We start from the raw sequence: 15,449 nt of genomic DNA on the forward strand, positions 1-15,449 counted from the left end.
GAAGCAATACAAGCACAGTGAAAAAAAGGAGAAAGTCAGTTTGGGGGGGAGCTCTATCCCTGACAGGCACCAGGAAGGACAGGCTGGTGCCCCCTCAGAGGGACTGACCCCTGCAAAGACAGGAAGCCACATTAGGGAAAATCAAAGCAGTATCTCCAAAATAGTCCTCAGAAAGAAAAGAAGAAAATGTAGAGAGGCTCCAGCCCGGGGCACAAAGGAACTGGAGCAGCAGCTCCCTGGGCTTGGTTCAGTTGAGATATTTTCTTCCTCTTCCCTGCCACTGCTTTGCCGCTGCCTGAGTCCTGAGTCAGGTCAGGTTCCCTCCACTCCATGTGCTGTCCCCACCTCCCCTACACCTCGCAGCACCCTCCCACTTCCTCCAAAACAGGGACAGACCTCCTCTGCTGGGTGCTGGGACTTGGCAGGGTTCTGCATCCAACATCTCAGCCCTGCTGCCGTGCTTTCTGTTAAGATTTCTGGCTTCTTGGGACACACTGTGTAGTTTGTTTTTACAGGCTGTAAAAACAGGGTCTAATTTTAGGGTTTCCACCTAATGGCTAGCATTATGCACTATCATTCCACAGTAAGTCAAATTCCTCATAATTAATTAAAACTACTCAGGTAGGAAGGTCAAGGCAAAAACTCTTCCTGTTGATTTGAAGCACTTTTTCCATTTGCTTATTAATATTCTAACTGATGTTGAATTGTTGTGGCCAAGACCTCTTTCCATCTGGCATTTTAGATCACAGTGATTTCATGAGGAGAGGACCATATTCTGACAATTTTAAGAATTTGGTCATTCTCAGCTAATTAAACTCAAACTCTCCTATGGAAGACCCCTGGCCTGCCCATGCAAATGCATCCTTCTCTCTTCCCATCATGTTCAGTGAAACTTGTTATTCTGATTCTTGCTACTAATGAAATTTCTGTTATGTTGTCCATTATAGTTGAGATAAACCTTATGTTTTGTTGAGGAAACCATAAGAAAAATATTTGAAAGCTCATATCTTTCTAAGCAATCAAAAACCTGAAAAACTATGGTTGCTTGTTTCACAAAATAGTGTGAGTCTATTTATAACTGAGATATAAATAATCTTCATTTCCACATTATATCTTTTTTTTTTTACTTGATGAGATTTCCAGATGTTAAGAACCCTTCAACTACAGTTCAGTGGCAAGAACCAGTATTTTTTTCTGCAGACAAAGTTAAGATCCTTCTCAAAGCTCATAATGTTTTTAAGGCAAACTGTTAAGGTGTATCAGGTGTGCTATGAAAAGCTACAGAGAATATCAATATGTAACACCAGGGTGGATCCTCCTTCTTTTGAAATCCTCCACAAAGTCTCATAGCTGCCTACACTGCTCAACTCATTGTTAAGAGTTTAAACTACAAGAAGGCTTACCAACATCAAATGAGACTGTTTCAGATATGAACAAAGGAAAATGGCTGCTTTGGATTGCACACACCTGATTTTGCAGCAAAATACCTGGGCTTACTCCCTGTATATTAACTATTTAATTAATTTATTATTGATAGTATTATGTGTGCTAAGAGATCTTGCTGAGTTCACTGGTTACCCTGGTAACAAAAATGAGTGTGCACATTTTTCTGCATCTGACGAAGCTGAGTCTGTTGCTCAGCCTCAGCACACACCTCTCCTGTTCTGTAGCACAGACAGTGGTTATGTGTCTGAATGAGGTAAAGGTGGTCAACATCAAACCTGAAAGATTACATCCCTAAGTGCCACCCTTGCACGGTGGCTGGGAAATTTGTAAATAATCGGTTCTGAAATTAGCAGAAAAAAACTAGACAGAAATTGCACGGTGCCTCTGGGGTCTGCAGAGCCTGGCTGCTGGGCAGGGTGGCACGGCACACACAGCCTGCCTGCTCCGAGATCCAGCCCTGGCATGCTGCAGCCAGCTCCTCCCCAGCCCAGCTCTGCTGCTCGCCTCTGTGGTGAACTTGTCTGCAGGCACTCAAGCACAGTTCAGTAAAATCAATGGAAGCATTTCCATGAGGCTCCGTGGGTTTCGGGTTGCGTTCGCTCTGTGCACCATAAGTGACAGATGTAAGAGCGGGGCGTGTTGCACCCTGGCACCAGGATGTGGCAGAAAGTGGTCAGTATCGTGGAATTGCACAAGAATGTTGTTCTGCATATAAAATACAGTCCTAAGTTCACCCTACACGTGGTGTGCTGCAAAGGAGACAATGATCACTTAGTGGATTTCCCTATTCTTCACACAAATTTAGTGGCAGAATTCAGTTCCTGGTTACAGACAGATTGCTGAAAAGGGAATTGCTACCCAAAGCCAAATTCAGACCTCACCTGGCAGATTGTAAGCGCAGCGTGAACTCTCTGGTGAAGTCATCTGTGTTTGAAACAGCGTAAATGAGGGAGAATTAGGAACTATATTATAAAAATACAACACTTGGGGTACTTTGTGAGATAATGCATCAGGCCATTAAAACATGAGTGGATACGTTTGTATGTTATCCTAAGAAAAGTCTACTTTTGATCTATTTTAAGATTATTTGTGGTGTTATGTCTTCATTGTAGATTCTAGAGTTGATGATAATAGCATTAACACTGCAGCCCCTTCTGATGTGGTGTCAGTTACGCTCTTCACTTTCATGGAGCAACACTTTGAAATTTCAAAATACTTGAAGATACTGTAACAGCCAGTGCTGCCAATATAGCATGGAACTGCTACTTCACAATTCAAGTAGTCAGCTATTGACTCGTGGCAATCTATATCTGCATTAAAATGGTGAGTTTTGGATTAATGTGGAGCTGAAAGCCCAACTGAGGCTCTTTGCTGCCAGCCTGTCTCTGTAATTGCAGCATGGATTTCACCAACCACAAAGGGCAAAATGAATGTGATCATCCCCAGCAGTCGATAGCACATTGATTTTTTTCACTCTACGATTCGCACAAATATTGAAGCTCATTTTTTAAGCAAGGAGGATTATTAATCTACATTTCTTTAAAAATAAGTCCATTTTGAAGCACGGTACCTTGCAGGGCTTATTTAATGTGCAATATGCAAATCAGATAAGCAAAACATTATTTTGTTTCTTTTTAACCAAAAAGTGGCATTCCCAGCAGGCTGTGAAACCTCATCCTCACCATTGTGCTGTCATGTGTCGTAGTGTTTGGTTAAGAGATTAAAGAAGGAAATGTTGGCGGGGCTCGTTCTGGTCAATGGTCGGCATTTTCTTAGTTTGGTTTCATTTTCACTAACCCTGAGGTTGTAAACAGACTGTGTACAACATCACCTGTGGTTCCTAAGATGAAACAATGATTCAAGGCCATTTCTTCCCTAAATGGATGCAGTTAATCTGTGGTATAACAAATATACTTTAAGTCAGGGGGAAAAAAAATGTTCCTGACAAGTAGCAGTAATGTTTCTGAGAACTGCAACATTTCTTTTCATCACTGGCATCACCTGTTTCTAGAATTATGTCTTCAACTGTGTGACTGTGAGAAAGCTTCAGTATTGAGGATTAGATTTATTTCTCCACCCTCTGTGTGTACACAAATGGACAGTGGTTGTTAAAATGTTTCAGCTGTGAAATAGGCTGCTGTCCTGCATGAACAACATATTCAGTCTGTCCTAGATAAGCTGTAGTCATGTGCATGAATGTAATATGAGTCATATACTGGCTGTAAGTTGACTTGTTTGACTGCAGACTTGGGTCTGATTTTACCTTCCTAATTCTGCAGGTCAGAATGTAGTGAATTTCTCCAAGTCTGCGTTTCCACATCACTTGAGTCAGTTGCTGGGCCAACTCTGTGCTGGATTTGGTCTATTTGTTGAAACTTTTCTCAAGGGAAGGGGAACCCATGATAAGAAACATTCCAGGAGTGGCTTTAATGAAAAAGTAGCAAACGAGCACAAATTAGATTACCTTTATAAATGTCTAAGGTCAATCAGGGCTCTCCTGTTCCTTCCTTCATCCCAAGGCAATATTAATGAATGCAAAACTCCTCTTTGCCGAGGGGCAGCCTCGAATATCAAGTCTTCCTTTGGATGGATTTAATTCAAGCCCCTGATAAACCTTGAAACAAAAGTAGGGTGGTAAAATACAACATTAAAAAAAATAAATAAAAGGAGAGAGATATACTATTTACCATTTGCTTTGGTATTTTCAGAAGCACTGAATCACAGACTCCCAGAAACAAACCCTTATTCAAGGCAGTATTTCTTATTTCCCACCATGTCCCCAGTTAAGCTGATGAAGAACCTTTCATGAGTCAGAAATGCTCTTTTAGGTAAATGTGACTGAATGAGATGCATTTGAAGCTGATCAGGCTCCTCAGTGTCATAAACACTGCTTCTGGTTGTAACTGTTTGTCCCAGTAAATCCTCAAAGTAGAGCAGTTGCTGTGTGTCATTAGCTGTGTGTTTGCTTTCCTCAGGGTGTTTAGCTACTTTCACTGCAGCTTTTATTGCACTTAGCACTACAATAACATCTCAAAATGCCCTACCTTCAATTCCAGAGAGCGGTCAAATGAACAAACATTAGTCACACAAAAAGATAATTCCCTGAAATAAAATACCTTTCGTACTATGATCTGAAGAAGATCAAAATTCAATTTCCTTTCCTTCCCTAAATGTAAGAATAGCCTCAAATATGAAACATTTAAGGCATGAGCTGTGCTTGCTGCTTTTAGTGTGCAGAATAATGGGGCTGCAGTTCTCAGCTCAAAGCCTGGTAACAAACCCTGCTGCTGCAAGGGCAGTTCCAGACTGAGAAGGTAGTGACTGGTTGAGTTGTTCTGAGAATCTTCTCTTCTTTCTTTCATGACAGTCACCTGCCACAGAGGATGAATTGTGATGAAAGATAGCAAGTCATGCAGAGCCTTCTGGGCATGATAAATAATGTAGTATAGCAGGTGTATATAAAACAATCTCTTAACTGATTATATTCTGAAGTGACTACTTGATTACACTGTGAAATCCCTTGGCTGGACTTTTTCCACTATTCTGAACATTTGGAAATAGAAGGAAATTTTCCAGACGTACTCAAGCAGAGGTATTGTGGCCTTCCCCAAAGGCTCTCTTCTATCTACTATTTATGCCCTTTTATCTCCAGCTGGTTTTTTTCTAACTTCCTGCTGTCCTGTACACATCCTCCTGCTTCCACTCTAAGTGGGGATTTCAGGTGACATAAAATCACTTCAGAGGACTGACACTGACTGACCAACAGAAAAAATGGCCTAAGGACATAATTTCGGAAGGCATGGGATTAAAATAATGTATCTGCAACATAGCAAAAGAGCTCACATCTTGGTTTTTGTCTATTCATAAAATGAATAGCAGAGTTCCCCAACATGCAGGAGCCCTTGTGGGGCCAGAGTCCTTCTGAACAGGGGGGGTCAGCATTTGCAGTGTCTGTGTGTGATACTCATGACAAGATTGAGAATAACTTCATGTGTTTCCAGAACCATTTCTGCTGCATGGCTATGTAGCTTCTGATCATTGACTTTCGCTTTTCCCCTTTTATCAGTTCTTTGATGATGGACAGACTTATCACAGGGAAAGAAACTATATCTTTAAGGGGAAAGGTTATTCTTATTTCCAACAGATTTTACCTAGAAGATGATGGACATAATACACATTTAAAATAGCAGATTCTCACAAAGGAGGATCACGCCCCACTGGGTAGTAAACAGCACTTGCCTTTGTTTTCAGGAATGTTTTGGTCCCTTGACTAATTAACTAGTAGTTGTAAAATAGATATAAATTCATTATATTAAAATGTACTTTCCAAATATATTTCGAACTGAAATAACTTTATCTGTTAGTTTTTCTATTGTTTGCTTTCCTATTGTTTCAGGGCATTTGCAGTCACTGTCATGCTGAGTTTGTTTATGCCTTCTGGTTTTGTTTCCATCTGAGTCTCTGCATACCTGAATGTAATAGTAAAGCTTTTAAGAAAGACAGGATGGTCTTGGGGTTAGAGCACAGTAATAGGATTCTGGAGACCTCAGGTCTCAGTGTGATGCTGCCACAGCCTTCCTTTGTGATCTTAGGCAGATTACTTAGTCTTTGACTGATTCTCCTCCTCTGTAAAAGGCACATTAGGATATTAAGCTCTTGGAGAGTCATGTATTAAAAATATATATTAAAAAAAAGTACAAAAGAAATGGATTTTGGAAGGGCAAAAAATCAACACCCCACTGTCCTGAAGCCATGAGGAGAAAGATGTTGAATTCTTTTCCAGAGCAGAGCTGCATCATAAGCTCTCAATTAAAACTGTAATGGGAGCAAAGAGTACCTACATTTTGCAGTGCTGGATAGCCAATGACCTATGCAGAAAAAAAAAAAACCAGCCCAAGAACAGTTCCAGAAGTGTGTTCTGTGTGGTTCAGCTCATTTGCTCTTAGACACATCTGCTCTGTTTTAACTAAGCACTGAGAAGGCTGTCATCAGTTAGAATACTCAGATTATCAGTGTGCAGCTTAATATAAGCTTATGTATAATATAAGTTTAATATGAACAAGGTCCAAACACTTTTGTATACAGAGCATCACAGAAAGCACCTCCCCATTCCTTTGCAAGGGAATAAATATGTTTTCTTCATGGTTAGAGAATCTTCTTTACTTAGTTATTGATTAGCTGAGTCAAGCAAACTTGTTAACCTTACCTAATGCATTTTCACCCTTCATTTGCTGCAGCCATAGTTTAAAATTTGTACTTAAATGAAAGGACTCTTCCTTTTTCCACCAGTGACTCCATAGTGTGCAGCTGTGGGTGGCACTGACCCCTGTTCCCCAGCTCTCTTTAAAACCACCTTAGATATTTCTGTGGAGGCAGGAGTGTCAGAAGAAGAGTACGGATTCTCCCTTGGTCCCTTTTATAAAAGAGCAGAGAAGGCAGGACTCATTATTCTGGCACTGTCTATAGCCAGAGTGATGGTACCAGCTTTTACCATTGCTGAATGCTCCTGTGTACCCCTCCATGAGGCCAAGATTTACCCCCAGCCCACAGAGAGAGAAGTGAGGCCTGACCTCAACCCAGAGCAGAACTGGCATCTGATTGATGCTGTCCTTTGACAGGCCCAGGAAGGAGCAGGGGAGTGCACACCCTTAGTGATTGAGGAGGCTGTGTGGGGAGGCAGAGGGAGCTGCACTGCTGACTTGCTACTCCACACAAAGAACTGCCTAAGTTGGGTAAGGTTTGAGAGGAATGTAAAAGGCATCCAGATATCAACATAAAAGGTGTCATTCCTAAAGTGTGCAGGAATAAAAGACAAATGGTAATAGGTCATTCTGGAATCAGAATCATAATGACAGAAAGAGAGCTGGGAATGAAAGAAAGGGCAGATAAATGTCAACAGTTAGGGAGCAGAGATCATGAACTCTCTCAGATGGAAGAAAGTGCTCAGAATATTCAGCAAAAGCAAGTTCGATTGTAAAATAAACTTCATCCCTTCGGTCTGACTGCCTGAATAGCAATGTTTTCCAAGGTATTGTGACAGATAGGTGAAGAAAAGAGAAAATCCATCAGAGATGAGAGATCCAGCCAACCTATGGAATAAATGATAGTGATACACAGACACAGATACTCCTCTAAGATGCTGATGGCAGATTATGTTTTGTCTCTTGAAAGGGAGGTGATGATCCTTCTCACACCAAAGTACACGCTAGCAGAAAGGGGAAAAATGTAAAGAGGGAAAAGTAAACAGGTATGGAAAATAAAATGTAAAGCACATGGATGGAAAGAAGGGCCTGTCCTTCCCTTATGGTGAAACAACCTCCCTGCTTTGGGAGTTTATAGAGCTGAACAAATGTCAATCAGCTGAGAATCCCACCTAGGAACGTGTCTTGGGCAATATTGATACAAGACATTTGCCCACAGGAAGCTGGTACTCATCCACTGTTAACATCTTGTGGTTTTTCTTACGTATCACTGAAGATGACCAAGAGGTTTCAGGACTGACATCAGGATGTGCCAATCTAGATCAGCAAAGTGTAGAAGTCAACTGCTTCCATGGCAGGTTGATGGCTTAGAAATAGTCTGAATGCATTCCTCATGCACATAAATCATGGTATTTTTGCATTGGTTGATGAAGGTGGTGGCATTAGTCTACTGGAGGGCGCTGATGTACCAAGGGAGCCAAGCTGGTGTCCTCAGCAGGAGTTTTGCACCTTCTGAAAACTGAGGCACTATAAAGTCCATGTGAACAGCCCACACTAACATAAAATCTTTTTCTCTGTGAATAAAGAAGACTGTTCCAGAGATTCTTAATAGAATACATTTAAAGTACATTAATTTTAAAAAAAAATTAAAATCCATAATGTTCACAGCAAATGTGCAGTATTTGACAGATAACAAATCACATTACCTCAGCTCTGAGGCTGTCCATCAGACACATTTGATATGGAAGTGGTTGATTTGAATTGGCTTGAGAAATCAGAGGCACAAACTTCATAGCAAATGATGGGGTAGCTATATTTGCTCTGTTTCTGTTTGTCAGCTATCACTGAACAGTCCTGTTTTGACAACTGTGCCAGCTATTTTAAGTCTACAAGTTGGTCTTTTTGACTAAACATCGAGTATTCATTGTTTTCTAACTTCTTACCAGTGTCTATTTGGTCAGCTCTGACATAGAATATCCTTGTTGATCTCTGATCAGATATCTGAAAATATTCACCATAAGGGTGGGGTGGGAGGGTGAGTGATGTTCAAGATGGTTATACAAATACTCAAAACAGGTGTATCCATGTGATTATGAAAAATTATTTTCCTTAACACAAAAAGAAAATATCCCATAAGCAATTCAGATGACACAAAATGCATGATCCAGAAAAATTAACTTCTTTCTTAATTTGAACAACTGTTGTCAAACTATTCTCTTTTTGTAGCAATTGCTTGGCTCCATCCAGAGCCTTGCAAATCACAATAATAAAAAAAAATAACCACTGCCCCAGCTGGAGAGATGATCAAATGCTTCTTACCTTTCTGACAAACTATTTGTCACAATTTTTCCTCTCCCACAGTGACATTGCCTTGTCATGGGTGTAATTTTTTAGCATTTCAAAAGCCTGTTGTTGATCTTCATACAGAGATTATAGATCTTTGCAGTACTTCTCCTTCATTATTTGTAATTTACATCTTTCCCTACAGTCTGTAATAATGCTGTAATACTGTAATAGTCCCTCTCTCAGTTTTTGTCCTGCTGTTACTTTATAGTGTTCCTTTGGGACTTGCTGGCGAAATTAGTATGATTTGATTCAGATTTTTAATTACTGTAAAAGCTGTGTGGAGTGGATGAGTCTCTACTAAATGTAAAGTTAGGCACGCACCTGAGCAGAACTCTGTGGCTGTGTGACATCTGAGAGGAGTTATTCCGTGGCTGTGGCCAGGACAGAGAACAGTCTCACTCTCTGCATCCCTCTGTCCTGGAGAGGCTCCGAGGTGGAGGTCAGGGTGGGGCCAGCTCTGCCAGGATGAGCGGGAGGTGCTGCAGGGAGCAGGCACATGTGGAGTAGCACAGCCTTCACCAGCTGCTCTGCAGCTCCTGCCACAGGCTTAGGCTGAGCTGACCTGCAGCTCCAAAATCTGCATTTCAGTGTGTGTCTTTTCAAATAGGTCATTTTCAATGCAGACTAGCTTTGGAATACTTTTGAATTGGTTTTGCATCTTTTTAATCTTATATTGTTAATCCTTAGGTAATAAATAGAATTTTTGTGGTTGGATGCTTTTCTCTGCTGCTGTACAGTATTTCTGAGGCTTCATTCTGCTCAGAGAGGGCTTCAGGGTTAATTTATATCCATTTAGCTAACTGGTGCAATTTTAGTGTTTGTTCTCTTTTATGTCAGACTAAGACTGATTATGCAAATTTAGTTCATGCTTGTAAATTCGCCAACACAAATTAAACCAATGTATGAATACTCTCGTGGAAAAGTTGCTCCAATTTAATCAAATCAGTATCAAACAACACTTTCCGTGCCTTTGTGTATAGGCCAGGCCTTAAAGGCTTTAGGTCACCTAACAAAAAGTGAATAAGTCACCTGCTAAAGCCTTAAATTCTTTGGGAGAAGCTCCCTCTTTTGCAAAGTGAATTTTACTGTACCAAGCACAGCAGGAGACTCTTCACACACTACCTCACTGCAAATCCTATATAGCAATGTAAACATTCATTTTATAAGAATGCACATAGAAGCTGTGCTAATTATTATGGCAGTTACATAGCATCCTAATTAGGTTTCTGGGTTTAGAGGGACTTGTCTTTGCTGTAAAGAAAATCAGATTCAGACAGTGGAACTGATTTCTAAAATCATCTACAAATAAATTCATCCCTGGGCTAAAAGCCAAACTGAGCCTCCAGATGCATGTGAATGCAGCTCCCATTTTTCTAAGAAGAAATATCTGTGTTCATTGAAGAATAGAACTTTTCTGTTTCAGAAGCCTGGCAGAAGTTTTAAGGGCAATGAGGAAAATAATATTTATAAAAGCAGGCATCATTGCAAAGAAGAATGTTCACACTGCTGTGATTTCAAAAGTTATATACTTACCAGCAGGTACAGCACAGAGTGCTTAACTTCTCACCATCAAAGAAGAGTTCTAGCAGAATTTCACTGTGATTAGGGAGAGAGATAAAGCAGCTTAGGGGGTCACACTGTTTTCCTTGTTCTAATGAGCTTCTTTGTTGATGATGAGAAGTTACTCCTTCCATGTTCCTTCCTGTTGTCATGGATCCAGCGGCGCTGCCACAAGGTTTCATCCAAACAGAATAATTGGTGCAATTCTTTTTTGGTATTTTATTGTTTTATTATTTAATGCATCCTTCTTTCTCCTCTGTCCCTTCCCTTTCATTGAGGATGGAGAACTGGAGGACTTCAGCCCTAAGGGGGTTAGAAATAAGAAAGTACACAAAAAGATTCCCCATATGAATTCATTTTAAGAATCTCACATTTTTTCAACACAATTCATTATTTTTTAGGACATTCGTTCCTTCTCAGTGTTAACAGCACTGAAAGTGAGAAGGTATTTGCAATCTCCACCCACTCTGTTGGTGGAAGGAGACAACTTTTATTTGAATTAAAACAAGTTGCATCCTGTATTCAGTGTCCCATAAGTAGCACTTCTACCTAATACTTGACCCTGGCTGCAACACTAAATCCACACTGTAGTAGTAGTAGTAGTAGTAGTAACCTTGTGAAACAAATCAAAATGCATTTTAGTGTACTGTGTTTATTGGTTTTGTCTTTTTTTAAAAAGACATAATAGTTCTTCCAAAATTAACTGCAGCTGAAAAATAAACCAAGACAGGCTTAAGCAAACAACCATTCCTGAAGTGGGGAGTGCCCTACAGTGAGGGCAGAACTCATACTGCAAATTATGCTTTGATATATTGCTAGATATGGCAAGATGCCCTATATTAATTCCATTTTAATTAATGCAGTTATATTGTGTGACATCTACTGAAATATATATAATCACTTCATAATAAATTGCCAGTGATTTATGTTACCATTTAGCTCTTCAAAATGTCTATTTGGTTGCCAAACTCCCAGGCTAGATGTGTGAAACTCACCATTGCAAGATATCTGCTCGATTTTCTTCCTTCCCTTGAGAATGTTTCCCTCCTCTACCAGGAATTCAATTTTATTAAATCAGCTGTGAGATTCCTGTGCTTTTAACACAACTACTTATTCAACAATGTTCCTATTTTGTCTTGATGAGAAAGAAGTGTTATATTCCTGGCCAGCAGGATTTGAACCCAAGTGCTGCAGGTCGTCATTATACTAACTGGTGGAAAAAAAATTAAAAGATGAGTTGGCTTTATGTATTGCTCCAGCTAAGTGTCTGTGCTGAGATTTCTGGAAGGGACTTAGGGAAAGGATGTCATAGAACAGGGTATAAGAAGTGGGAAAAAGCCCCTCTTGGCTTCGTCCAGAATTAGAAAGTGCCCCTAAAGCTTTTGAAGCATCAAGACACAGAGATGGAAATCATCAAACCCATCCATGTATTTCTAAGAAGGATGCACAGGCTAAGAACTGGAGAAAAGAGCCATGAAATGTGACAGGATAGTGAAATAACTCAGACTTTCACTGTTCAAGTTATTTCTGGGACTTCCTGGCATTTCTGGGGTAGGATTCCTGGGACAGGCAACCTTTGTTGGCATGGTAATTTAGCAGACATATCCTAAGTTTCAAGAGGGAAAGAATTGTCCATGAAGTCAAAGATAGCATCAGGGGTTTGCTATCTAGTAGCAAACTAGTAGAGGAAGTTCCTAGGCAGGTACTGGTTTCACAGCTATGAGAACATAAAATGAGCCAGTTTTCTGTGAATAACCCTGTTTTTTCATATCTTTTGTGATGAACCTTCCATCACATGACACTGAATTGTTTCTCCATTGTTTTCTCACACTGTCTGTATGACAGTTCAATGCTGTTGTTTCAACTGATGGAAAATGTTTCAACTGGGGCTCGGATTTGAAGGGAAATTGTGTTTTTCCAAGAAGTATTTTCTTGGAGGCAAGCATTTCAAGTTTTCCTTCAGGATGTCTGGTTGAACATCCAGGGCAGTCTTTTATTTTAAACATCATTTCAAGTCAAAACTTCCCTTTATAAACTGGCTTGTCTGGGAATTGGTAATGGAATCTTCTATCTACACAGATGATATTGCTTAAATGTTATTAACATTTAACAGTTTTTTGCATGGTGTGACATGGTTGCTCTGAGCACGAGTCTCTTCCCACCAATATGTGCTTGTGGGCAAGTTCATCATCATTCTGTGTCTGGGATTTTTGAGAGAGTGTAACATCCTGCAGCTCCAAGAGCATTGGGGCTGGAAAAAGAATGCCAAAACAATCCAGGCAAGACCCCAGTATTGCTGCTCCTACAGCTTTCTCATCTGCACCAGCCATGGTATTTGGGCTTGGGGTAGGGCTAGGTTTAGGGTGAAGGTTAGGATTAGTGTTGCGGTTGAGAGAGTCAAATATTGGTTTTACCCAGGCTTCTCCCCCTAGACTTTTCTTCTGATATGCTCACGGTAGCTGAAGTATGTATGATCTACATCAGGGAGTGATGCAGTGAAATAGGAACCCTTTTGGCTTACTTCTCTCTGCTGATTGAGGTGAACCAATACATATTAAGTGGAAAATTGGAAATTTGCTTCTGAAATGCACTGTGGTCCCAACCAAAACCTTAGCATAAATGCAAACAGAATGAACTGAAGAAACAGAAGAGTATCTCTGGTTTTGCATCAGTAGATTAAATTAGAACTTACATTATTTTCTTTTGAGCCTCTTTTGCTGCCTGTTAGTGCCCCTCTTAGTTTAGCTTCCCTGCTGCAACTCTAGTCATTATTGTTTTTCCACTGGTCTGATTCCACAGCTGTGAACCTTTAGAAAACACTGGAAAACAATATGCCACAGCTGGTTAAAATGACAGGTACTATTTCTTCATTTTCCATTTTATCATTGCTATTTTCTTTCAGGGAAAAAAAAAAATCCAAACCTACTTTGCTACAATGTGTGCAGTATATTTAAAAGAAAAGTTTTAATTTTTCACTTATTACTTTAGGACAGTTAGTGGAAAAGTGCCCTCCTTGTATCTATCTAGTGAATGTGTCATTGTCAGCTTTGATTGCAGAGATATTGGGCCTCTGACCTTCAATGACATTGCTAGCAAATTTTGACTGACAGCACGCAACACTGCAAACCCCTGCTGCACATGCCCATTCTCCTAGGAAAAACCTTTGCTTTTTAATAGTGTTCTTATGCTACTGACTGTAGACTATCTTAGATGCTAAAATACAAGGTAAACATAGCAATATCTAATTACACTTACCAAACACAAGCTGGAAAGACATTTGCAGTTCCTGTGTAACCAGTTACACCTTCTGTGGTATATTTTAGTGAGTGCATAAAAGCTGTCCTTGGTCTAAAAATTAAGACTACGTGTCAATAATTTCTGAGTGTGAGTGCTGATACCATGTAGTGTGACCACTGCTCAAATTTACACACTCATGCTTTACTGTGTGGAAGGAACATTTTCTTTCACAAAACCATTGTATATGAGTGTGTTGAATATGGCTGAGGCATTCACAGGCCCTGAGGGCTGTCTGTAAGTCAGAATGCACTTGGTGTAGGTAGCTCTGCAAGCAGCTTCAAGCAGTCAAAAACCCAACAGATTTCACCTTCCAATCATAGAATCATTTCAGTTGGAAAAGACCTGTCAGATCAGCGAGTCCAATCTAATGTCTCCAGAGGAGCAGTGTTTCATTTACTAACATCTCACTACAGCAGCCATGCTTAGGAAAGCATAGCTTTCCAAAAGCTACTCCTAGTGCATGGTTTTTGCAGGCTGCACCCTGAGCTGTAGGTTCAGATTCACAGCAGCAGCCATAGGGCTCAGCGGCTGTGCTTTCCATTTCGGGCACTTCCTCTGCTACTCACAGGTTGTGCCGAGTACCACACATGCTTTGCTCACAGGCTCCGTGCCTGGCTGCTCCAGCCTGAGGCTGAGCCCCTGCTGCTGACAACACACATCCTTGCACTTCTCACACCCTGAGCAGTACCAACCGTGCCCAAATGGCCAAGCAGACCCCCGGGTAACCCCTGCAGGGGCACAGCGCTGGCCTCTGTCCAGCCTTGTGTCCCAGGCTGTCCCTGCTGCCAGCGGGACGCTGACCAGGGCAAAAGTCAGTGGCCCTGGTGAGCTCAGGCCTGTGGAAGCAGCACACGTGCTCTTGCACCAGCTCAGGTGGGAAGAGGAGAATTAGAGCCCCTAAGAGCCCCCCGGTGCAAGTTACATCCTACCACAGCAACAGTGAGGGCGCCAGGCCTCGTGCAGATGCAGCAGCCCCTCCCTGCTGCCCCTCTTCCAGCCAAAGCATTTCATTAGGGGAGCCCAATATGGCTCTTGTTTTCCAGGTCTCCCTCAATCTCTGTGTCCTTGTCTTAAAAATATTCAAAACATTTTAACTGTGCATTCAGTTTTATTTCTATTGACTTTATATGAATAACATCTCTCGCCCCTTGACACCCTTGATCAGGTTTTTATTAAAACTTCCAGGCTGTGGCTCTTTAATATAATTTTTAATGCATTTTAAATTCTTTTTGGAATTTTGTATGGTGTCCCAAATGCTTGAAGAGTGTAAGGAGATCTATAAATAAAATTATTTTTAGTACACTATAAAAGAAACTGTAACACTAATGCTTCAATGATAAGATAAAGCATGTGTGGAATCCCTTTTCCTACACGCCATGTGCCACAAAAAATTCTGCTTATATGCAGTGTTACAAATAAGTCAGACTAACCCAGAACACTATTCCCAGTATCAATCAATAGACTATGAACACATTAGTATATTAGCAGTTTATGGCAGTATTTAGGATCATAGAGTACAATAATGGAATATACTGTCTTCTGAGGTACCAGCAGTCGTATTGTCTGGCCTGGTGTGAGTCTCCATGTCCAGCTCCTGTG

General features: G+C 40.8%; 1 long non-coding RNA gene across 1 annotated transcript; it reads right to left on the reverse strand.

The window, feature by feature from the left end:
* Positions 1-2,327: 2,327 nt before the first annotated feature.
* Positions 2,328-14,592, reverse strand: LOC128813541 (uncharacterized). The gene is made up of 4 exons (XR_008439081.1): positions 14,543-14,592; positions 10,527-10,856; positions 3,911-4,060; positions 2,328-2,370 (listed from the first exon to the last, which is right to left on the reverse strand). It is a non-coding gene; the product is annotated as an uncharacterized LOC128813541 (long non-coding RNA).
* Between the last annotated feature and the right edge of the window lie 857 nt (positions 14,593-15,449).

Source organism: Vidua macroura, chromosome 12, assembly GCF_024509145.1.
Source record: "Vidua macroura isolate BioBank_ID:100142 chromosome 12, ASM2450914v1, whole genome shotgun sequence".
NCBI classification, from domain to species: Eukaryota; Metazoa; Chordata; class Aves; order Passeriformes; family Viduidae; genus Vidua; species Vidua macroura.